General features: G+C 35.5%; 1 long non-coding RNA gene and 1 pseudogene across 1 annotated transcript; both read right to left on the reverse strand.

Annotated features, from left to right (window-relative positions):
• The window catches only part of LOC131548742 (C-type lectin domain family 17, member A-like), a 38,535-nt pseudogene extending 23,122 nt beyond the window's left edge, over window positions 1-15,413 (reverse strand).
• Window positions 15,414-17,069: 1,656 nt separating this feature from the next.
• Window positions 17,070-20,958, reverse strand: LOC131548346 (uncharacterized). The gene is made up of 7 exons (XR_009273123.1): window positions 20,854-20,958; window positions 20,713-20,777; window positions 19,608-19,645; window positions 19,472-19,523; window positions 19,027-19,128; window positions 18,876-18,931; window positions 17,070-18,681 (listed from the first exon to the last, which is right to left on the reverse strand). It is a non-coding gene; the product is annotated as an uncharacterized LOC131548346 (long non-coding RNA).
• Window positions 20,959-26,100: the final 5,142 nt, after the last annotated feature.

A 26,100-nucleotide genomic window follows, 5' to 3' on the forward strand; every position in this document is an offset into this window, starting at 1 on the left:
ATTTTGATACCTAACATGCCAGGGTTTGGAAACATTAAGGCAGTGATACATTCATATGTCTAGATCCAAGTAATTGGAGCTTCAGTACAGTACTACAGAGTTATAACTAAGCTACTGTAACCTAGGAACATGCATACAACACAGGAATACACTATATACATTTTGGAACAGTTTGATTGTGGATAAATGGAGCCAATGTCCTTTCCTATGTGTATTGTGGCTTTTGAGTGTGTCTGGGCCACGGGTAGTGGCTCCTTGTGGGGATGGGGGAATCGTTCCTCTCTCTCCCGTTAGACGTTAGACATGCATCTGTAATTTCGTTACAACAGGGGACGAGGGAAAGTTTACGATGCCTAAAACCTGATCGAACACCTTGATTGCATTCAAACGCTACATCTCATCATCCCTACCCTGTTTTAAAATTGCACAGCCAGTCATATTTAATGAGCCAAAATAACCAGTACTCTTCCTCTCTACTCTGTGTTTATTTATTTGTCTGGCTTTGAATTATTAATCACTCTATGGAGATTTAGCTTTGAAGTTCGGTAACATTTTCATAGTCATTAAGTAAAGTATTGCTCCCGTTAGTCACAGAACTTTACAGGGTAAAAACAAACTCAGAGTAACAAAACAACAAACAGTTTAAGATTGAGAAACTGAGATTTGATATGACAACCCATTAGTTGAATTTGCCATTCAGCCCTAATTAATTTTTAGTTGGCTTCAGGAATACTTGATTCTGATTGGTTGGCATTCAGTGTTATTTATGTATTCAGTCTTGTTTAGCATCTGTATTACACCTGATGAATATGGAAGCATATCTGAAGCTAAATTCAATTTGAAATGTAATATGCAAAATGGCAATGCAATATGTAAAATGGCAATGTATTTCTGTATTTATATTTACATTTTCCCATACCATATGTGCAACATTTAGTGCAAAATGAAAATGAAAATTCAATTATATAATTTAAATTATCCATTTTCTACACTAGTTTTAATATGCAAATTAAAAACATATTTTAAAGCTTTATAAGTTGCAAAATTAAAATGAAAGTGTATTACCCAAATTGATTAGATATGTTTAACATGTCCAAGCAAAAACTGTAGCAAAATTATCATTAAATGCTGTTTTTCCTAAATGCATTTAGACTTAGGGGTAGGACACTTGGGATTGCATTTTCATCTTGATACCATGTGATAACTGTAGCAAAATGTAGTGAGAATTTCAAAATGCATTCTGAGCCAAAGGTGCAGCAAAAGAGTAGCGAAATGGTGATTTAAATGTCTTTTTATTTTTCTTAAATGCATTGACACTTACATATATGACGTTTCCATTGCATTTTCATTAAATACCCCTCTATGGATATAGTTTACAGTATGTCATTGTGGATTTAAAAAATGCATTCCGAGCCGAGTACGCCCCCTACCTGTCAATCATTACATCAAGGCTCAGCAACAGGACGCACGATAGGTCAATTGATGCACATAAGCAAACAGACAGTGCTATTCTACACTTATTTACCTATTTGCCACCTTGCATAGTGTCTACATTGCGACACGACAACTGTCACGTCCATCGTGCCACATCCATTGTAAATAACATCACTGATTATAATGGTTCAATGCTGTCTTTTGCCACGCCGCTCGCGTCAGGTGTAGACATATTTGACTTATTTCCTCTCGCACGTGACACATAAGCATCGCACCTGCCTCAAGATTTCTCACTGTTTACACTCCGATTGATGCCCGTTACCATACAGAAAACACTGCCACTTTCACTGTGCCTGCCCCAGACGACAGTTCACCAGTCAGATCTAGGCGCAGCTGTCACGGAACATGCCACAGCCAAGGTAAGAATCATGGGCATCAATCACGGTGTTCGATGGCTGTAAACAGTGAGAGATGTTGTGGCAGGTGGGAAGCATTTGGTTAACGGTGAATATTGACCTATCGTGCATCCTGTTGCCGAGCCCCGCCTTGATGTAGTGATTGACAGGTAGGGGGCGAGCCCCGCCTTGATGTAGTGATTGATAGGTAGGGGGCGTGCTCAGCTTGGAATGCATTATTTAATGAAAATAAAATTGAAACGTCATATGTAAGTGTCAATGCATTTAAGAAAAATAAAAAGACATTTAAATCACCATTTTGCTACCCTTTTGTTGCACCTTTGGCTCAGAATGCATTTTGAAATTCTCACTACATTTTGCTACAGTTATCACACGGTATCACGATGAAAATGCAATCCCAAGTGTCCTACCCCTAAGTCTAAATGCATTTAGGAAAAACAGCATTTAAATGTTAATTTTGCTACAGTTTTTGCTTGGACATGTTAAACATATCTAATCAATTTTGGTAATACATTTTCATTTTGCAACTTATAAAGCTTTAAAATATGTTTTTAATTTGCATATTAAAACTAGTGTAGAAAATGTCAAATTTAAGTTATATAATTGAATTTTCATTTTCATTTTGCACTAAATGTTGCACATATGCAGGACCGTTGTTAGTGGGGTGAAAGGTGGTGACGATTATAGGGGCCCACGGCTGAGGGAGCCCCCCCAGCGATTATGTCTTAAGTGAAAGTAAACAGTTGAGAAAGAAATTGGGGAAACAAAATTCTCATACAGTGGACTATAAAATTGATTTAAAAAAATTTGGGACCAAAAATTATCGAGACACTTTGACCTGACCATGTTTTGCTTAAGTGTTTTTTCTTTAATTGCCAATGAGACCTTTTTACACCACAGACTGAACAAAATGAAGCACTGCTTGGTAATTGGTCAAAAAAGTATTGATAGTTGTTTAAATATTGTCATACTAACAGCTGTCTGAATTTTTGGTTGATTGTAATCCATTACACCTTTCTATCAAAGTTATCTGACATTATCAAGATGAATTTGTTCTGACACAGTTTAACTCTGAGTTCTTGTCATATTTTATTACCATTTTCTAAACTATAGCAAACAAACTGTGATAATGTGAGAAATATTGAAGGTGTCTGAATAAATTTTGATTTGACTGTATATTTAATTTTTACAGTGAAGACTATGCAGTGCTGTTTTACATTTGATTATTCAGTTTCTGTACCTGGAAACCTACAAACCTGAAAAAACTTAAACATTGTGTAAGTAGCACAAAGAAATAAATAGAACAAACATACAAATTAAACAATTTCAAACAGGGCTCACTGGTACAACCTGCACCGGGGCCCCGCAAGCTACGACCCTGCATATATGTATGGGAAAATGTAAATTTAAATACAGAAATTTGCCATTTTACATATTGCATTGCCATTTTGCATATTACATTTCAAATTGAATTTAGCTACACATATGCTTCCATAGATGACGTTTTCAAACGTATTTTTCAAACCACTTTTATCCTGGTGCATTTTGGGAATGTAGCCGGCTAGCTGTTAGTGGCCTTATTTGTGAGCAGAGGCTGATATCAGTTGATATGAAAAACTCTTATCTCTTTTTATTGTGTTATGACACTGTGCTATTGGCTCTGGATGGAGAGGCTTATTGTGACCACGGACTATATGAAACCTGAACCCGATCGCAGACGTACTGCTTTGCTTTCTCCAGGTGAACGTTTGAGTCTTTCCTTCTGTGTACGCTTTTGCCCAGTAATCAGTTTTACAAATTGCACTGAGTACATTAGATTTGCAGCTTCTCCGTGAAGTCGAAACCTCGGAGTGGCTGAAGATCTGAGGGAGGGAATAAGCTCCGTTTTCTGAACACCTGCTGCAGCCTTTTGGTTTAAAACACTCTCAGGAGATTCACGGGAGATGTGGGGAGAAGACAAATTATTTAGATGTTAATATAAAGGCAACCCTGAACTTTCTAATTTGATATCAGTACAGAGACACCAGCAGCGTCCCCTAGGGTGCCAAAGATGCCAGTGCTTGCACAGAAATTCAGATGAGATAATAAGTGACTGTGCAAAAAATAAGCAAATATTACTAAATATGAGATCAAATCATGTGTAAATCACTTATTTTTCTAAAGCTACACTTTCTAACAGTTTAAGCTAGTTTGAGTGAAGCAACATCTTTTTTTGTGATTGTTCTTTTAGTGCTACAATGTAAAAATAAAATAATATTTATTTATTTTGTTTATTTTAGGCCTTTATTCTTAATGGTACACTTTATTGATTTGTTTTTTTTTGGTTGTTTAGTTCTTTTAACATTTTCTAGTCCTTAAAGCAGAGGTCCCCAACCACCGGGTCGCGACCCACTACCGCCGTGGAAGAATTCCTACCGGGTCGCGAGAAAGATTGCTCTGATCTGTCATGGCTATTAGGGCTTAAACGGATCGTAGTTGATCCGTGATATACGGACCAGGTCCGTTCGGCATGTGATTCGCAGATTAATTTGCCAATTTTCACATTCAAGCTATTTAAAACCACAAGAAGAATCGAAACAGAGCTCAATTCGTTACTTGCGCGCTGTACTCTCACACACCCGAAGCACACACAAGCGTAGAGACGTGTGTCATACATGAAAGAGGAATCAATTCGGTATACAGTGCGGTATACCGAATTGATTCCTCTTTCATGTATCCCTGCGTTTAAGATATATATGCATGGGGGTTTGCGGTTACGTCGCAATACTGTAAATATTTCTGTTTTAAACCATGAAAGCGAGCCAATGGATATCACACAAGCAACGTGCAAACTTTGCGCAATAGTTATGCTGGTAAACGTCTTAACTTCAGTCTTAAAGAAAGTGAAAGTAAAAAAAAAAAAACTGACGGAGTATTCTAACGCTGCATTAACAGCGCATATTCTCTCAGAGACAAGAGACGACTCTACTTCAACACGTGCTGATAACAGTATAAATGAACAGAGCTGTTTTAAAGACCCTATCCACAACACCCTGCCTTAAAGGATTATAGTTCAACCAAAAGTGAAAATTTTCTGAAAATATACCTTGGCCAACCAAGATGTAGAGGAATGTGTTTTTTTATCAGAACAAATTTGGAAGCAGTATTATGGATTGAGGACTATTTTAGCCAGAAACAATGGTTTGTTAGAGTTAAAACGCTTTAATGGATTTGTTTCTTACAACCATGCAGCTTTTTGCTTTTTGCTTCCCAAGACGTTAATGATGTACAGAAGACTTGTGGTTTTTTTGCAATGTTTTTGTTAGCTATTAGGACAGTCTGATGGCACCCATTCACTGCAGAGGATCCATTAATGAGCAAGTGATGTGATGATAAATTTCTCCCAAACTGTTTTGATGAAGAAACAATGTCATCTACATCTCAGATGGCCTGAGGGTGAGTAAATGTTCAGCAAATTTCCATTTTAATCTTGAAGTCTTTCAGATGGTCTCTGTCAAGTGTACTCGCCTTGCAATTCAGTGACGCCTTCTGAAATGGGCATTTATTGAAAAAAAAAAAAAAACAAAAACAAAAAAAAAACGCTTACTAACCATGGTAATATGGTCAATAAACGATGTAATCAGAATTAATCTGGAAAGTGTAGCTGTTATGACTGGTTTGAAAATATAAACGTTATTATATGAATTACCTTTTTATTACTGGGGTCCTCAGAGTTGAAATTGGATGAAATACTGTTGGCTGGCCAGTCAAGCAAGCCAATTTGCTACAGAGGATCTATTGGTGAGCAAGTGATGTGATGCTAATCTGTTCTGATGAAGAAAAAAACTCATCTACATCTTGGCATGAGGGTGGATACATTTTCAGAAAATATTTTGGGTAAAAAATTCCTTTAAAGGGATAGTTCACTCAAAAATGAAAATTATGTCATTAATTACTCACCCTCATGTCATTCCAAACCTGTAAGACATTCGTTCATCTTTGGAACACAAATTAAGATATTTTTGAATACATCATGATGCATGCGACATAAGGGTAATGACAGTAATTAATGACAGAACTTTTATTTTTAGTGAACTATCCCTTTAAGACATTATTCTTAAAATGTAATGACTTTAATCTCATAAAGCTACAATTTTATTCTCATAATATTGTGACTTTCATAATGTAAGGACTTTATTCTCATATGATGACTTTAAATTCATAATGAGAATAAATTCACAAGAATAAAGTCATTGAATAATGAGATTCATGCTAAAGTAATGCTATTAATTTATTCTCCTAATTTTTATTTATTTTTGAAAAGGCATATTTTGCAATTATTCTCAAAATCTTATTCTTGTATTCTTATTCATGCCACCCGCAGTTGGAACCAGCTTCCAGAAGAGATCAGATGTGCTAAAATATTAGCCACATTTAAATCCAGACTCAAAACTTATCTGTTTAGCAGTGCATTTATTGAATGAGCACTGTGCTACGTCCGAACTGAATGCACTGCATTTATGTATAATCATTTTCTATTTTTAACTGTTTTAAATTAATTTTAAATCAAGTTTTAAATCATTTGAAAAAAAAAATTAATTCCTTGTTTTATTGTTGTGATTATTTTTTTATGATTATTTTACTTCCTTTTTTGTAAAGCACTTTGAATTGCCAATGTGTATGAAATGTGCTATATAAATAAACTTGCCTTGCCTAACCATTTTTTTATATATATATTTACAGGCACTTTTATCCAAAGCAACTGACGGTGTATTTTAGCAGTACATTTTAACAGTACATGGGTTTCCTGGGAACTAAAACCTGCCGTTAACATTATGCTCTACAAGCTGGGGAACTGGAATGAATGAATGGCTCAAATTAGTGTAAATTGACGGACTGTAATTACAGTTGAAAAGACTCACTACTTTGGCTTATGGGCCAATCAGTGAGCTGCAGCTTTTTTTTTTTTTTTACATTTTCTGAGTGAAAAATTTGTCCCAAATCACAGAAGTTCATCATAGAAACCTTTTCCAATGTAACCTTAAATTGAAGTACAGGAGCTGTTTTCTCACCTAAGTCTAAAAATAAAGTCTGCTGTATTGCCAACATCTCTTCTGTGAAATCTACAGTAGCTGTTACACTGCCGATCACATCGCTAGCTTCCCACACATCACATCTGTTAGAATGAACCCAGTGCAGTGCTTACTTGTAAAAAAAAAAAAAAAAAAATATTAGAGAAATATATTCTACTTCAGCTCTCCTATCACGTTAGTGTATGCCTTCCATAAAACCATGGCGTGTGGAGGCGTTCGTTGCACTTTATCGAGAGACAGAGACCAGAAATGAGTCGAGAGTTGAAATTAAGAGCGTTGGTGTTCGCAAGCTGTTTTAAAGTGTAATCTCAGTAGATGAGGATGCAGAGATGGATAAAACTTCTTTTAGAGCTCTCAGCGGTCTAGGAGCCTCTCAGATTCTGGGTGAGATATGGTGTTAGATATGGTGTTAGTGGACTGTTAAATGGACTGAAATGCATCTAACTCACTGTCTTATTCCTTAGCATCAGTTGAAATATTATCAGGGGAATTAAAACGCCTCCTGTACACATTAGCAATTCTAGTTTAAAGACAAAGTGTGTCATTTTCTATGTTACACATTCTTCTACACCTGCTTAAAGGTGCACTAAGCGATTTTTGAGAAACGAAAATCAAAACGAAAACGCCCCTATTTTGATATCTCCGCCCCACAGGTACATACGCAACCATGGCAACGACGATCGTGGAAACAAGTGAAGATGACACACAAGCATATTCAAACAAAAGCCAACACAGTTAAGTTGTGCAACAAATAAAAATCAACATTACTCGCATATCAAGAAGAAAAACAAGGCAACCTCGCCATCCGATTCGAGCCCTTCCCGCTCCTTGAGCTTCTCTCCACCGCTGGAAAGCTGCTCCGATATTTACGCGGGTCCTACCTCTTGCCTGATATTTTCCTCTTTTTTAAATTTTTTTAATTATCATCTCTATCTATAGTCGATCTGCTAATATCTGTCCTGTGCACTCAAATTGAGCGCTCTCTTCTCTCTATCATTTCAAGACATGCCCCCTTACTGCTGATTGGCTACAAGTGTGTTTTGGGACTGTGGTCAAAAAAACGTTTTTCAAAAATCACTTAGTGCACCTTTAATGTACCAAGGAAATTTTCAGAGACCATGTTTTGGAAGTATCTGTCTATTTGTCTATCTGTCTGTCTGTCTGTCTGTCTGTCTGTCTGTCTATCTATCTATCTATCTATCTATCTATCTATCGTTTGTTCGTTCTTTCTGTCTATATATTGGTCTGTTGTCCTTTCAGTCTATCTATCTGTCGTTCGTTCTATTGTTGTTTATGTCTTTTCCTTTTGTTTATCTGTCAATCTTTTGATTGATCTTTTAATACAGTTTGCTTGCGATTGAAATTCAGTAACTGAAGTGGAATATATATGGTATACTTAATGTGTACATGAAGCACAACCTGCTCGCTATACATAATTTTCTTAAGAGTGCTAGAACAGCAGTTCTGCTTTATCCAAGACAGAAATCCAGAGAAAAACGTAGCTTAGGGTTGTTGATCCTTGTGCCAGGGCTGGTGAGGGAAAGCTCCATAAGGTGGAAGGTGGCATCGAGGGCATGGAGAGGGCGAGAGAGAGAGGCAGAGCGGGGTGCCCTCACAGCCATATGGGCCCCGCCACCACCGGACCCGACCTGTGGCCGTCCTCGGGACGGATAGCCAGCCAAAGAGAAGAACCATCTGTGCTCAATGCCCTCCATGCCGGAGGGTCATCATCTCAAACTGAGTGTACGGAAACGCCAAGACTTTCTCGCTCTGTCTGTCTGCCTCGCTATCACTGCCTCTGTTTACCCTACATTGTGGCAATGACACAAACTTTCAGCTGAACTTCAGCCCTTGAAATAGTCTGAACGGAAAGTGGTGTCAGAATCAGATCACTGAGTATGCTGATCGTTTAACAATGCCATTGATGGACATGGAGAAAAGTCCTTTGTGGGAAGTCCACACTGATTCAATTACAACAGCATCAAAGTCACCAGTCACAAGTTCATTCTCACAAAACCGTGCGCCCTGTTTATTTTCACAGATGGTGTGATGCCGTGCCATCCCTTGGGCCTCTTATTGTGCATCTTTCAATGCGGTTCCAAACATGCGGTGTCCTACAAAGGTCTCAGGGATGAAGCCACTGAGCAGTGTCTGCAAAATCAAAAACTGTTTAACATGCTGAGTGCAAGCGGTCAGGTCTGCAGAAGTGTCACAGAAGAAAGGGCACAAGCCAAAAAGGAAATGAAACAACATGACTCATCTGAAAGGCGTATAATGGCAGAAACAGTGTGTATCGACTTGGAGATTAAATGTAGGCTTGTTGTTCAAAGGAACATTTGTTTAGTTACTAGCAATTAAAGGAAAACAAACACCATAGTTCCGTCCCTCAGGTCTCTTCACATAATACTTTTGGTATGATTGCATCATCATTGTGAGTATAGTCTAATACAGAATTTTTAAAACTTAAGCCCATGTAAAGCAAGGAAGTCAGTGAAAAAGTGGTGTACAGTAAAATTATAATTAAGTTTTTAATTTAGAGGAATAGTTCACCCAAAATTAAAATGTCTTCATTTACTCACCCTCATGTCTTTTCAAACCTGTAGGAGTTTCTTTCTTATGATGAACACAAAAGAAGAATTGTGTAAATCCAAACAGTTGTTGGTTCCCATTGACTTCCATAGTAGGGAAATAAATACTATGGAAGTCAATGGGGACCATCGTTTGATAACCAGCATTATTCAAAATATCTTCTTTTATGTTCAACATAAGAAAGAAACATATACAGATTTGGAACTACATGAGAGTAAATTATGACATTTTTGAGTGAACTATCCCTTTAGTTCTTGTGTTGTGCTGATCATCGACCTAATTTGGTTTTCCCAGTCAGAAATGATCGCCTTTTAAAAATTGCTTGTAAATCTCACTTTATGCTAGAATTTGAAACCAATATTTGGTAATAATATAGCATAATGAGCGATTTACAAGCAGTTTTTGAAAGGCTGGCCGTTTTTAACCTGGGACACCTTAAGAAGATGGCCGGAAAAATCATAAAAAAGAAGAAAAAATATGCAAATTGTTTTGGGAAGTTGTTAAACGCTGTGTGAGCAAAAGTTTTAGGTCTGTGTGATAACATTAGCATTTTCCAGAAAAAGAAAATCCTTTCTGAATCAAAATGACCTAAATTAAATGAAATTAAATTAAACTATTAAATTAAATTAAATTATTAAATTAAAATAATTTCTCTAACATAATCATGACAATTTTCTTCTATTAACAGCCATAATATTATATTTCAAGTTTATGCGTCTAACTATAGAGATGGTGGATACTTTTATGATTATTTTAGCAGTTTAGTTCATTATTTATAATGGGCTGCTTGTTGTAATTGTACCAATTGCAATTTGAAAATTGGAAAACGATTCAACCAAAGGCTAAAACACACAAACACCAGCTGCTTGAATCAAATCAGAGTAAAGAAATATATTGTTCTTTAAACTTTTGACAGATGATAGACAGAGAAAAGTCAATGAAAGCATATTTTTTTGGTTGTGCAACAATGAACCCGGCAGTAAGTACTTATTCAAAGATGGAGGCCGAGATCTAATAAAAAGGCTGAGAGAGAAGAGATCCCAGAACTGCTTGTGCTCTTATTCTGTCTGGCAAGCACACACAAAGAAGAATAGAAGCAAGCAAAGACTTTTTGTCATCAGATAGATCGCTTACTAATTGGGTCCCTGGCGGTCTTAAAGATGTCTGATAACGGCTGTCGTCCGAGCGAGACCCGCTGGTCCAGTCTAAATATAACACAGATACAAACACATATGGATGTACACAAGGACATAGGCTCAGTCACAACACAAACCATTCAACATGTCCCTCTCCTTTCAATCAATGCGCTACGGAAACCACTAAAGACACTCCCTATCCATCCACCCTCATGTCTCAATTCGCTTCCTAGCGATTCTGTTCAAAATACCAGCTACATTTTAATGTGTGTCCCCGTCAGTCATCAGTTCTCCAATGTTTAAAGAATCAAGGCCTTTGCTAGTTTTTGAGTTCATGTTTATATGCTGATTCACGTCATAGGGAACTAAGAAGCGCAACAGCAAACAACCCAGCAGATGTAAATATCCTCTCTCTCGAACTTTTTGCCACATGATTTGTATAAACACCAGCTGTAAGCACAAACTGAAATTATTTTAAGAAAGGCGTTAAGTACTGTTCTACAGCTTTGATATAGACACTGTATTTGCAGTTTCCTACAGAATTTGCTTATAAATGTGGGTGTATTGTTTTCCACCACACCGCTATATATGGCATTGAAAAGAGAGCGGAGGAAGGAAAAAAAAAAACTAATATAAAACTTGTGTTTGATATTCGGGGGACAGAATTATTTTTTGATTACGTCTTTTTGCATAGACAAGTCTGAGACAGTGTGCACTAGCGGAATGAAGCATCCAAATGAGGGAATGAGATTAGATACTAATAAATATGGAAATAATCCTGTCGCCTCACTCTCGGTTGACTTTATCCAGGTGTGTAATTCTGTTTGATAATAATGCTGACTCATGATAATGTCCAGCTCATTCTGAAAATGGACAGATAAGGCCAACCGAGGGAAACTTAAAGAGATGGCACTTTTTGAATGTAATGTTTATTGCATCCGGCTTCATTTTTATGTTACCAGTGTTGTGAAGAAACTGACTCCTCCATAACACCACATCCGGAGTCAGAAGTCGTGACATTTTGAATATTATTTCTGCACCCTTCCTCTCATGGGTGAAAATGCAATGTACTTCGAAGAGAAAGTTCTTGACAATTTGATCTGGTGGGATGTTTTTTTTATAAAATCATATATCATATTGCTACCACAAAGAGCCAGGCGGTAGTAAATATACCCTTTAATGCCAAGAAACACTGAAGTGCCAATATCAAATTGAAAAAAATGAAATGTAAACACTTTTGTAAATGGAAAATATGCATTTTTTAATTTTTTTTATTTTATTTCGTCATATCATCATAGACATTAATAGGACCCACCCATTTTGTGTTTCAATATTAATACTTGTTTAAATATGAATATAAGGCCATAACCACCATAATTGATAATCCGGTTGATCCAGTCCATAATCAAACCCAGTTTATTTTTTATTTATGATTATTATTATTTTTTTTAAACGTTAGGGTAAGGGTAATATATATATATATATGTAATATTATGTAATATAAATAATAATAATATCTGTGGTCAGTGGTCACAAGGTATGTTTTTTCAATGGTTGATGTTTAAATGTATTATTATATTCTGACTACAAAGGTAGATTTTGACCAAAAAGTTGAACTTTGGAAGACATTTTATTCTAAATACAATATTTGTTGGCCAAACAGTTAAGTTTCTATTTTTTTTTATTATTTTTTTTTTTATAAAAATATTAAAATGGCTGAAAAACTTTAAAAAAGGTTTCATTGTTGCAACTTCCTCCATATTGTGTGACAACAACATGTTCCGCAATGACTATTACTTTCAAAAATAAGCCCACCTCAGGAATTAACTGGCCTCAAATTGTGACAACTTTCCCCATTTTCCCCATATATATTAAAAATGAAAAGACAAAACAGCAGAAAAGGATTTTGAGTCTAGTGTATTAGAGGTGACAGATCACGCAGTTCCTCACTGAGTTCAATAGTCAGGACAAACAGGGCGAACGGAGAGGTCAAATTTTTATCTGCCACACAGCTCAGCTGGCTCCAGAGGCTTAAACTGTGATATTTATCCTAGAGGTCTTGAGGGAAGGGGGGAAAGTATGTGTAATTTCACGGTGTCTTCAGGGAAAATTTGATCCCTGCCGGGTGACAGGCTGATAAATAGCAACGAAGAAAACAGTGCCCTCCCGAAACGGAAAATAAGCTTGGCTTTCTGTTTGTATGAATCCTGAGGAGGACGGGAAGTCACCGAAGTTACAAACCAATGACTCTGTGAGTGCTGTCTATTCCTTTTGTCTCCTGCACCAGAGCTACGTGAACACACAGCCAATTCCCAATACTATATAGACCTGATTTCTTGCATAGAAGCTCGTTTTCTTGCTGCTATTTTAGGTTTATGGGCCAAGGTGCCCTCTTGCCTGATATATATATTTTTTAATTGTATTATTACATCATAGCCCCTAGCATGTTAACACTATTTATGTGAATCTATATGATATGTAAGAGATAGTTCAAATTATTTTATAATCTTACCTGCAAGGCCCCTCTAAGGAAAATTATCCATTACACTTTAAGGACAATCTAGAAGAAAACGACTGCAGCATATTGTATACAATGATATTAATTTCCTCTTAAACTCTTGTGAGGTCATTTTAACTATCGTCAAAAAAATAAGACGCAAAATGCTGTCAGTTGCATTTGTATGTAACCAGAGCGCGTGAATCGGCGATATGAGACAACAGACTGATTCAGATTCAAGAGCCGCCTAAATTAAAATAATGTAATAACAAAACCTCAGCCAATTTATTAATTTCTCAAGCAAAGAGAAGACATGGAGCTTCCTATTCATGCCTAAGCTTTAATGACCGCTCAGCAAAAAAATCTGTCATTTTAATATTTCACACAGAAGATAATTTAATACTTTCCCAGAAAAATATTAGAAAAAAGCAGCCTTACTTTATCAACTAAATTATTTAAAATAAAAACCAGCCCAATTAATCTGACAAAGACTTCTATGATTCAATACAACGTCCAAACAATTCGACTTTCCTGCCCATCACCTTCATTTTTAATGTGATTATTCTCACAAAGAGTGGAAGGAGCCTCTTTAAGTGTAAGAATATCTCATCTTCTGTGTGAAAAGGCAATTGTTGGCTTCCCTGTTAAAGTGAATTAGCTGAGGGAATTTCATCTTTACAAAGTGAGGTGTAAATCTTTTATGCTTAAACTACGCAAAAAAAAAAAAAAAAAGCAAAGAAGAAGCTCTCAGCCTTACACAGTTCCTCTCTGAGTGTGTGTCAAGTGGCGCGCTTTAGGGAACAATGTTAGGACTGACTTTATTTAGCCTGGGAGCAAGATGATAAATGCGATACACATGTAAGACTTGTAATCACTTCAAGGCTTTAATAATAAAATTAGCATTACATTTTGATGGGTTTCTTGACAGACAAATATGTTTGTCAAAAACATTTTGTAGAGATATTTAGGTTCAGAATAAACATAGCCTATTGCTTTCAATAAAATTATTGTAAAATTTTCCTCTCACATACACAGTTACATGGAAAATCATACCACCATGACACAGTCACAGCACAGTTCTCTCTTCTATATCCATTTGGCTCTCCAGAACCTGTTCAGTGCTGCTTTCTGTGTGATATCAGATTCATTTATTAGATAATAATCAGTTCAGTGATTTCTCACCCAGAGGTCAGTGCTGTCATCAACCCATTTCCATCCGATCCTCTTCATCGCTGTCAGTCACACCAGTCCAGACTGCATCATTAGCAGAAATCTTCTTAACAACATTCTGACAAGTTGAAATATAAATATATTCAAATTTAACCTGACCTCTTTTCATATAGCAATAAACCACCTCATACAGCATGCCTCACTCGCTTGTTCCTCTCTGTTGCTTATGATGATCAGATCTGCTCCTTTCTCCATACAATATCTTCTGCTCTCAGTCCAGCTCCTCTTCACTGAGGAAATTAAGTAGCATCTGGATTGGTAAAATTTTCATCCATCTGTTAATCTTTCTAGCACTGAATATTCATGCAATTTTTATGTAGTTTACAATTGCCTATTCCAATAAAACACTTGAACAGTTCATGTTTCTCTAGAATTAACTCTCCATTTAGTTGAATTAGATCAGTGAGCTTAGTTATTAGCCGGACTCTTTCTTCTGTAAGGTTGGTAATCTCGGTTAGCTGGTCTCTCACTTCTGCCAGGTTAGTAATATTGGATAGTAGCTGGTTTCTTTCTTCTGTGAGGTTGGTATTCCTGGTTAGCAGCTGGTGTGTCTCTGTGTAGTTTGTGTTGTTTGTATAGATGTTGACACACAGAACTATGACTGCAGTCAGCAGAAGAACACACAGCAGAACCAAACACACTACAGCTGCTCTGTAGTTTCTGACCTTCACTGAATCACTTCCTGAACAACACAGACATGATGTTTAATGACTGAACATGTGCAAACTCTTGATGCTTTTCTCCTTATTTATTCAGAGATGAATTTGATTACCTGTATGCTGTAGTGGTTGGTGTGTGTTTGTCTTTGTCATGATCTCTCGTGAGTCATGGTCTCTCACACAATCTGCTCTCTCGTAGATTTCCACTATTATCTCCACTCTCTCTCTTTATTCCCTCAGTCTTAGTCTTGATCACATCGGCATAAATAGCATCAGACATTTTTGCTCAATTAATCCTACTTTAGCTGCGCTAATGTTGAATGATTTTCCTGTGTACTTTTCTGTACTATTTTAGCTGTTCTTCTCCTGTCTACTTTCATCTCATGTTAGAATAAAACAATAAAGCAGAACTGATTTGAGTTTAAAGTTTACAGTCTAAACAAGAAAGTACGTGAAAAGCTTTGCATTGTTTATTAAAAATGAGTGAGTGTGCATATGTTGAATGTTTTTTCCTGGTGTAGTTTCCTGTCCATATTGATGCATTTTATTTTTAACACCAACTAAAACAACAAATGAAACTGAACTGAAGTCAAAGTGTGAATCTCAAAATAAATGACATCCATCTATCAAGTACAATGTTTCCATGGCACAAACTTCTCCCCCCCCCATTTTATGACTATAGAGTTCGTGTATGTGGGGAGTATTTTATCACCATTTAGGTTAAAAACTTGTGAATTTCTAAGAAAAAATGTATATTGACATGCTTTGACTTGTCTGATTGTCTTATCACAATTAACGTTATTTGAATAATAGGTGAATAAGAAATATATTTAAATTGTGCTTTTTCAGACACATTTAATATATTCATATTATACTATACTAGTGATGGGTCGTTCTTGAACGATTCGTTCTTTTTGAACGAATCTTTAATGTGACTCGGGAAGAACGAGTCGTCTCAGGGAGTGATTCGTTCAGTCGCGCATGCGCAACATCCTATAGGTTCTGTAATGGGATTAGTTCACCTGTTTCGAGTCTTCGGGTTTGAGTCGTTCGTTCATCACGTGACAGCCTCATACACTAACCTATGCAGTCAGAGCCGGAAAGAGAATTGATTCGTTCACCTCTCGAGTCATCGGGTTTGAGTCGTTCGTTCTTTTGTCACGTGATGTGACAGCTTTTGGCAGAGAAATTAGTTAATTTACAACCTTCCTTACAAACGGGTGCATAGTCATTATTATTATTATTATTATTATTATTATTATTATTATTTACTCGTACAGTTATGTGATGCATTTCTGGTCTCAAATTATTGCTTTTAATTTCTGTCATGATGGTTCTTTTCCATAATACTGAATGTAGTAATAAAGATGATAAAGAGTTGGTTATGTTTTAATTTAAATTATAAATCTAATCTTCATAAAATACAATACCTTGTTGTATTTATGTCTTTTGAGTTAACCCTTTAGATTAGACTATAGTGCTACTTACTATACTTTTGTAACATATGACACTTTAGACATTAACACTGTGTACACACTCTTGAATTGTTTTTTTATTGTTTATTTTTGTGCCAGAAAAAGCTTTAGCAAAGAGGATAACTATTCCAAAATGAATGAAAACTATTTAAATAAAAAATACAAGAAAATTAAAATATACTAAAGCCACAGAGCCAGATCATAACCTTAATATTTTAAACTAACATTAATCATTCATATTCAAAATGTTATTTGCTTTCACTTTATGTCATTGTGTCCTTTTTGACCAATCTTCTTATACAAATATTAGATCAATATGTCAAGTCTGCCTAGGAAACACAATTATACCAGCAAAGTCAAAATTGGAGTAAAAATGAACAAACTATAAGTGCTTTGTAATTTTAGGCTTGCATTTTTTATTATATAGTTATATTATATGTTTATTGATAGACAAAGACAGTGAAAGGACAAATCAATCAATATTTTATTTATAAGAGGGTTTTATTTATTTATAAAATAACACAGATCCTCAAGAAACAGTAACAAAAACATTGACAGAAGTGAACAAACCATTTTTATTTCTAGGAAAATGCTTATTACACATATTTTGATAATTTTATGATAATTCTTAAATGTGATCCAACATACAAAAAATACAGTTTTACTTTATAGTATTTTACTGATCCGGCAAGTGGTCACATGACAAAAGAACGAACGACTCAAACCCCAAGACTCGAAACAGGTGAACTAATCAATTCTCTTTCCGGCTCTGACTGCATTGGTTTAGCTTATGGGGTTGTCACGTGATGAACGCACGACTCAAACCTGAAGACTTGTCAGATAAGAGGTGAGGTGAGCTAATCAAGACCCAGGTAAACGATGAATCTTTGCGGTTTCTTATAGCATTATAGTTTGTAGTGGGATCAACGTTTGCATAAGTAGTAGATGTGTTAGGGAAGTAGCACGTAACATTTTAATTATATTTTGCTAAAATGAACGAAATGACTCGAAAAAAAAGATTCATTCATTTTGCTGAACGAGACTCAAAGGTCCGAGTCAGTAAAATGATCCAAACTTCCCATCACTATACTAAGTGCATATTAAATGTATTATTTTTGAAACAACTTTACGTATATTAAGTGTATTTCAAGATATAAGTTCAATTTTAACCTATTTGTAATATATTTAATATTGAAATTGTGTTAAATTGTAACCACTTTAAGTATATTTAGTGCAATTTAAGTGTATTTCTTAAAATACATTTAAAATGTAGTTTATGAAGTATTAAAAGTACAGGTAGAGTATATTTGAAGCATCGTTTTAATGTGCTTCAAATATTGTATTTCAGCTCATTAGAAATGCATTAGCATATTTTTCAGTATATACACGTACACTTTGACATCTAGAAAACTTTAACGTATTACATAGTGTACATTACAAATATTCATAAGTACATTAAAAAAGTACAGCAGCATATATACTTTGAAAAACAAAAAACATACTATTAAATGCATTAAAAATGTACTTGAAATGTTTATTACTACAAACATTATACAAAAAAAAAAAATGAAAAAAAAGAAATGCTAAGGAAAAGCTCTCTTATCCATTTGTAGAACATTTCAGTTATACCTGTATTACTGAAAAGTTAAGAATTTTACATCAGTGAATAAATAAAAATTACAATGCGATTTTCTGAAGAAAAAAAAAAATTACAGAAAAACTAAGTGCAGAAGTGAATAGATGTGTGTGCAAAGACTGAAGATGATAAAGTTCAAGCAACAGAATTAGGGAGGGATGGAGGGGGTTTTGGAGGTGGACGAGGAGATGTTGTAGGAATGGTGAGAGGCAAAGGTGCGGGATGATGGCAGGATGTGGTGAAGGGATGGTGATGGGAGGATGACGATGATGCCCTGGTGGCTTGGATGGAGTTTGGCACATGGCACAGACCCAGAGCATCCCAGTGCTGACAATACACGGTGGAGTCGAGGGAGGGAGGAGCCAAGATGTAGATGGTGTGGCTGCCGACATCTGGGGGCCGACTGATGGAGACAGAGCTGGTGGATCCGAAGGCGCAGATGGAGGGCTGATGGAGTGGAGTGTCGTCGCAGGTTCCGGAGACCTGGGCATAGCCTAGTAGTCCTGGCATACAATATTTTGCACAAGTACCTTGCAGCTTTAGAAAAAACAAAACCGAAACAAAATTAGATAATGGATTTGTACATGAATGACTGAAAGGAAGCACAAATTAGCCACCTGGAATGGACACACTTCTAACATTTTTCTTCCAAGATTGACTGAATCATCCTCCATTAGGCCTGATTCAAAAATCTCTATAACAGAGGTGATACGATATTAAAATATACTTACTATTCCTTTGCTTGTCTCTGCACTCAGATTTCAGTTGGTCTTCTATAGCAGCTGATCTGAAAAACAACAAATGTCAATATTTCTCACACGCACAACAAGGGGCAAATGACTGGTGATTTGTTTTCTATTTAAGAATGACAGAACAATGTACCTGGTTGGAAATATAGCCAAAAACCGTCCCAGCCTCAGCAGTTTCAGATGTACTGTATGCTCTTACAAGCAGCCCTTCTTACAATTTAATCTTTGTTCTTATCTGTAATGAGAAATATATATTAGAAAATAAAGTCGATAAGGTTGTCAAGCTTGAACAAATATAAACGCCAATCAACCAACACTACCACAGTTGGGTGATCAGCTCAAAACAAAGTAACTGTATGTTCATAATCATGGTTTTTCAAAGATCATTAACCTCATTACAATGAAGCCAAATTGTTCAGGAAATCAGAAATAAATACACTTCACGTTGCAAATAAAAACTGTTAATGTTGTACATGTTATAATGAATAATTTTATTTAATTTTTTTTTTTTCTGCCAATGCATTTGTCAAAAACACGACTGGTACAGACAAATAACGTTAATTAAATACAAATCTTACCTGAAGTCACAATGAGGTTCCAACAGCCAGATGCCACACACGCTTGCAGAAGCTGGTAAAAATAAGAACATACCACTATATTTTCTAATTAATTTCATAGTTCCACCAAAACTATTTGAATTATGTCATCACTCACCCTTAAGATGCTCCAAACCATCTAAGACTTTCGTTCATCTTCGAAAGAAAAACAGAGATATTTTAATGAAGTCTGAGAGATTTATGTTCCTCCGATGAAAAGATTCAAAGATGTTCACGTTTCAAAAAGTTAATCGCAAAAAAAAAAAAACAATCGCCAAAGTAATCCATATGAATTGCGTGGTTTCCTCCAAGCGCCCTAAAGAGACACAATCGCTCTATATAATAAATTTAGACTTATATGCACATTCAAGGGACATTTGCACGCACATATCTGATTTACTAAACTCTCTGCTGCGAGCTTATTATCATACGAACCAATCAGAGCCGTTCAATGGCTCTGGAACCAATCAGGTTTAGTCTGTGTTGTTTGAATTTAAACACAAATAAAAGTTTTTTTTGTTTGTTTTGCTTTTTCTCAGATATGTTGAAATCCTTGTGGGAATTTCAGAAATATATGTAACCTCACCAGTGATGGGGAGGATATAAAAGAAGGGCAACAACCACAGTGTGTTTCCTTGCAAATACAACAATTTATTGGGCACAACAGATAATTAGAAGTGGCAAAAACACAAAAGGAAAAAACAAATAAGGTTAAACCCACTACCAACCATAGGGTTCCCCAGTCATAAAAATGGCAATTCCTCTGTGAAAAAGAGAATATACACTCAATCACAACACAAAACCAAATATCACTACAAGTGTCAAAACCCAACACTCACTTAACTCAAACCACTACAAATTACTCCCCCTCCTCTTAGCGGAGTTAACCAAGAAACTGGGAACCCCAATGTTGTTTGTTGGTTTAAACAAAACAAATAAACAAAACCATACATTAAACCACACCCTCACAATAAATTCAAGCCACTTCATCACAATGTAACACTTAAAGTCATATCTTGAGACCCAACATAAAGCCACCAATATTCTCAATAAAAGTAAACGGCAATCATGCATCATCTGTAAAAACAAAGAAAATACAATTCATGATTGCCCTGTTAAAATATTGAAACAAAACACTTGACAATAAAACATAACACAAGTTACAATAACAAAGCTTAAAAAAATAATTTCAAATACTCCAATAATTCAATTAAAATAGGTACCTGTGTAATTGAATACCTCTACTCAATTCTCTGAAACACCCATCAGTGTATCTCCAGAAAACACACTAAAAATAAAAACAAACAAACAAACACATTAAAACCAAACACGCTTACTATAACCACAAGAATCACAACCCTTACCTCCACAAATTACTTCCACACTGCTCACAAGGTAACTAGTTTTTTTTTTCAGTTATCACACAGCCTTAAAACACGCCACACAGCTTCTCCTGCTTAGCACATGGTACCACAAAGAGGAAGACCATAAACTTTGATTTCCTCTTTATAGTAACTAGACTCATGGGATTTGTAGTCCAACTCATTTGTAGTCCTAAACAAGCTTAATATAGAGCCACTACCAATACTACCTCCACCCCATTACATATATATTAGAAAATAAAGACATCAAGCTTGAACAAATTTAAAAACACCTAGCTCATAACAATTAATGTATCATACTGAACAACAGCCTAATCAACCAAAGTAGCATAACCCATATTAAGCAACATATTTTAAATATTGCAATGGTTAATAATATTTAACAAAGGTTTGTACATTGTAAATGTTAAAAATGTTTTTCAAAATATTGTACTTTTCCAAATATTAAAATTATAAATACATAAATATTTAAAATATAACCATGTGTAGGCCTACTGCAATATAAAGTACATTAAAAACCTACTAAAAGGGTAATCATTTTATGTTCTTACACAAAGTACACATAAAATATACTTTAAGTAAGGGTAACATAGCCTATGTTTTCTGTAAATACACTAAAATGTCACTAAAAGTATGCTTGTGTTTAGTATATTCCTTAAAAGTGTAACTAAGAATATATTTATTAACATAGTATTTCTGCTATACTTTTTAGAAATATAGTAATAGTGTGCTTTTGTTTAGCATATTCCTTAAAAGTGTAATTAAGCATATATTTATTACCAACATATTTCTAGTATACTTTTTTATAAATAAATTAAAAATATGCTTGTGTTTAGCATATTTCTTAGAAGTATAACTAAACATATATTTAATACAAAAGTACTTCTAGTATACTTTTTAGAAATATATTAAAATGCAATTCAATATATTTTTGATGCACTTCAAATAAGCATGTTGGGAATACAAATGTATTATAAACATACTACTTGAATTTCAAGTATATTTTTAATACATTTAATACTACGTCTTTTTCACCTGGGTAACCCAATGCCGTACAACCTAAATGACATTTTTTTATCAACGTTAATTTTCAAAATGTTAATTTAAAATGTATATGAACACAGTTTACACATATTCAAGTTGCTCTAGCTTTTCATTATTATTTACATTTACTAATTCATTGAGTGACAGATGGATTCATAAAAGTACAAATATTTAATGTATCTCTATATCTGGTCATATGAGGAGTTACATAATTTTATTTTAGCCTGGAGCATGATGCTAAATATAGTACACATGTAAGTAATGTAATCACTTCAAGGCTTTAGTAATAAAAATAACCATTACATTATAAATACTATTTAAATGTTAAATGTCAAAATGACTGACAAAAGATCCTAGTATTTTAGGTATATATCTAAAACTAAGATAGGTATTAATATTCAGAATAAAAATGTATTGCATATAATAAAGTCATTTTAAAATATTCTTCTCACAGATCCATTTAAAAGGTTCTGAACATGGATAATCATACCACCATGACTTGTGACTCAGAGCACAGTTCTCTCTTTTTCCATTAGACTCTTTATAACCCCAGAACCCGCAACAACAGATCAGCATTAGATGTTCAGTGCTGCTTTCTGTGTGATATGATACTGACTGTGAGCATTATTTATTAGATAATATTCAGTTCAGTTCAGTGATTTCTAGGGATGGGCATCGTTTACATTTTATCGATACTGATACTGATACTGATACTGATACCGATACTGTTATCGATACTATTTGGTGCTAAAAGATATGATGTGAAAAGTTATTTTAATACTGCTGAATTTTAGCAACTGTATTAAAGTTCTTTAGTCAGCAGTGAGTTATTTTTCTCTGTGTTTTATTTTATTAACATTAAATGAGTAGTTCACCCAAAAATGAAAATTGTGTCATTATTTACTCACTCTCAAGTTGTTTTAAACCTGAATGCATTTCTTTCTTCTGTTGAACATAAAAGCTATTTTGAAGAATATGGGAAACCAAACAGTTGCTGGTCCCCAGTGACTTCCATATTTTTTTCCCCTAATGGTCAGTGAGGACCAGCAACTGTTTGGTTACCCACATTCTTCAAAATATCTTTTTTCTCGAGCCCCTGCCCCTGCCCCTTTGAGGTCCGACGGTAAAGTGCCCTTAAGGTCCGGTGCCCCCGGTCTGCGATTTCTGCCGAGGGTAGAGGTGTTCGATATGACGATTTTTGATCGTGGACTATAAAAATGTCTCCACGATTTGCTTTTTTGAAGAAATATCGTAGTATCGTACTTCAGCGCGCATTCTATCAGCTGCAGTTCTGGCGCCGCCGTCTCTATATACTGTACAACGCCACATACATTCAGATCAGTGTTAACTCAGCGGTAGAGTTACTCTCACGGGACACTGCACTTATTCGCAGTCACAAAAGTACATTATCTGCATCTGCTTCTAAGACTTACTGGTTAAATGTGTCACTCAAGTGTTCTGTTCTGACGAGCGCCTTTTCTGAGCACATACACCCAAAGCGCGTGCTCTAAAAAGCCCGTCAAACAGCGCCTGATTACTGAACTAAGTTATGTTTTGTGCTAATACTGTCAAAACACACAAGGTTTATGTATAGACTCAGTTGGTTATGTCTAAAATGAAGGTAAACAGCTGAGAGAAACGCATGCGTGCCTGTATATTAGATGCGTGCAGGTCTTAAAGGGACAGTACTAAACATGCTACCGACTGTAATTAAAGGGATAGTTATTAAAATTGTAATTCTGTCATTATTTACTCACTCACATGTTGTCCCAAACCTGTATTAATTTCTTTCTTGTGCTGAACACAAAAGAAGATATTTTGAAGAATGTGGGTAACCAAACAGTTGCTGGTTCACATTGACTTTAACAGTAGGAAAAAAAAAATACTATGGAAGTCACTGTAGACCAGCAAGTGTTTGGTTTTCCACATTCTTCAAAATAGCATTTATTTTCAGCAGAAAAAAACTCGTTCAGGTTTAAAACAACTTTTGAGTGAGTAAATGAAGGTATAAAAATCAAACACTAGTCTATTTTAATTTTGGGGTGAATCATTCCTTTAATGTTAATAAAACACCAAACACAAAGAGAAAAATCACTCACTACTCTTGACTGAAAAACTTTAATACAGTTGCTTTAATAGGAATCAATCTACATAGTGTTTTATTTTTATATTTGTTCATTCAATTTCTTGAATGCTCCTGCTAAATACACCTATTGTAGACTACAATACATTTACATTTATGCATTTAGCAGACGCTTTTATCCAAAGCGACTTACATTGCATTCAAGTTACAGTTTTACATTTTGTCAGCTCTTGCTTTCCCTGGGAATCGAACCCATGATCTTGGCGTTGCTAGCGCCATGCTCTACTATTTGAGCTACAGGAAAGCTGTAAACAATAAAACACTGTTTATTTTATTTGTATATTATGTGTATTTGTAATGTGTATCTTTGCTCTCATTTTTTAATAACAAAGATAAAATAATGACAACGATTTTTATCTTCACCCACTTTGGCCTAAATATCCGCCATACTTTTTTATATTTTGTTACCTTGAAAGGCTTTGTCTTTATAATAGGGAAATTAGTCTGGCTGTACTGCTCAAACAGCTTGCAAAATAGAAAATCCAACATGACAAAGAATTGTGATAATATTGTGAATCGTGATATTTAAAAAAAAAAAATCGTGATATTTTTGCCATATTGCCCACCCCTAGCTGAGGGGGACCAAACTCATACAATCTCATTAATTGTCAAGTGTAGCTTGACGTATTTTTTCTGTTACTCATATGCGATTAAATTTCGTTATGCATTTTATCAAATCACATGAGTTTGTAAGAAACTGTTAAATTTTCCAAAAATATTTTTAATTATATTAATATAATGTACCACATGCTGATCAGAGGGATGCAACGCCATAGTAAAGTAAAGCCACAACTTACACAACAGATCTATTTTCCTGACAAAATCAATATAATGCAATATTTCTATCTGCTGAATGTAAGCTTTTCCATATTCCAAGCTTGCCTGCTGCACTGGGGACATCACATGCATGTGCGCGTCGTGAAAATTATGAAAATAAATCTAGGAATTATCTGAGTGTCAGATTTGAAATCAGCAGGGTTGAGGCATCAAAAGTAACTATGTAACTAAGCTGTTTTATGGAAAGTAACTGTAATATTATTACTGAAATCTTATTAATAATTAGTTACACTATTAGTTACTGCAAAAAGTAATATTATTACAGTAACTAAATTACTAGTAACTAGTTACTGCCCAACACTGCTCGTGAGTGTAACTCTACTGCTGAATTAACATTTGATGTCAATAGCCAAAAGTGGGCAAATGCCAAAAGCGGGCGTGCTAGTGCGTGCCAGGGCCAGTCGCGTTTCCACTGTCACTTCCGGGGCTTGACGTGCCTTGTCGGTGCTTCCTCAGGGCCAACGGCCGGGGTTTTCTGGCCCGACGAAAACCTTGGGCCAAAGCGGGCCAACTGGGACTAGAGGAGTGGTTATGAACAAAGGCGGAGTTTCTCCGCATCTTGACCGTCAGCGCTACAGATCATACATAACATCAGTTGTACATAGAATACATAGAATGGAGCATATGAAACATACTCCACACTAGGGCTGATCTGGCTGCAGAATCGCCCTGACTGATTTGCAACTTTCCCTTAAATACTACCAGAACAAATGGCCCATAAACATTTATTCTCTGCCCCAAAACAGATTAGATCTGTGTATGGGGGATGAGAAACCTCTCTAGGAGCTGTTCTCGTGCCCCAAATGGTCACACCTGTAGAGCAATATTTATCAGGTTTTGAAAGGAGACCGCCCCCACAACAGAGGTACAGAATTCACTTAAGTTTCCAATATTTCCCATAATATAAGTGACTACTGTGAAATTGAGACCATTTTACCAATCACACAGAGACCTTTAAAATGATACCAAACATGAAGGTGAAAAACAACGGGTTCACAAGATATATGATAGGTATATAGCTATTCTCAATGAACTTGAGAGAGAGGCAGAGAGGGCAGGGGGAGAATGGGGTCGTAAGTGATCAACGAGATAAGTTTGGTCAGGGTGGTGCTTGTTCTCTTTGAAGATATTTTGTTCTCTTTGGAGATCTTTCGTTGTCTTTGGAGATATCTTCTCCAGGTTAGTTTCATGGCTTTATTGCATGG

Source organism: Onychostoma macrolepis, chromosome 10, assembly GCF_012432095.1.
Source record: "Onychostoma macrolepis isolate SWU-2019 chromosome 10, ASM1243209v1, whole genome shotgun sequence".
In the NCBI taxonomy this organism is placed as follows: domain Eukaryota; kingdom Metazoa; phylum Chordata; class Actinopteri; order Cypriniformes; family Cyprinidae; genus Onychostoma; species Onychostoma macrolepis.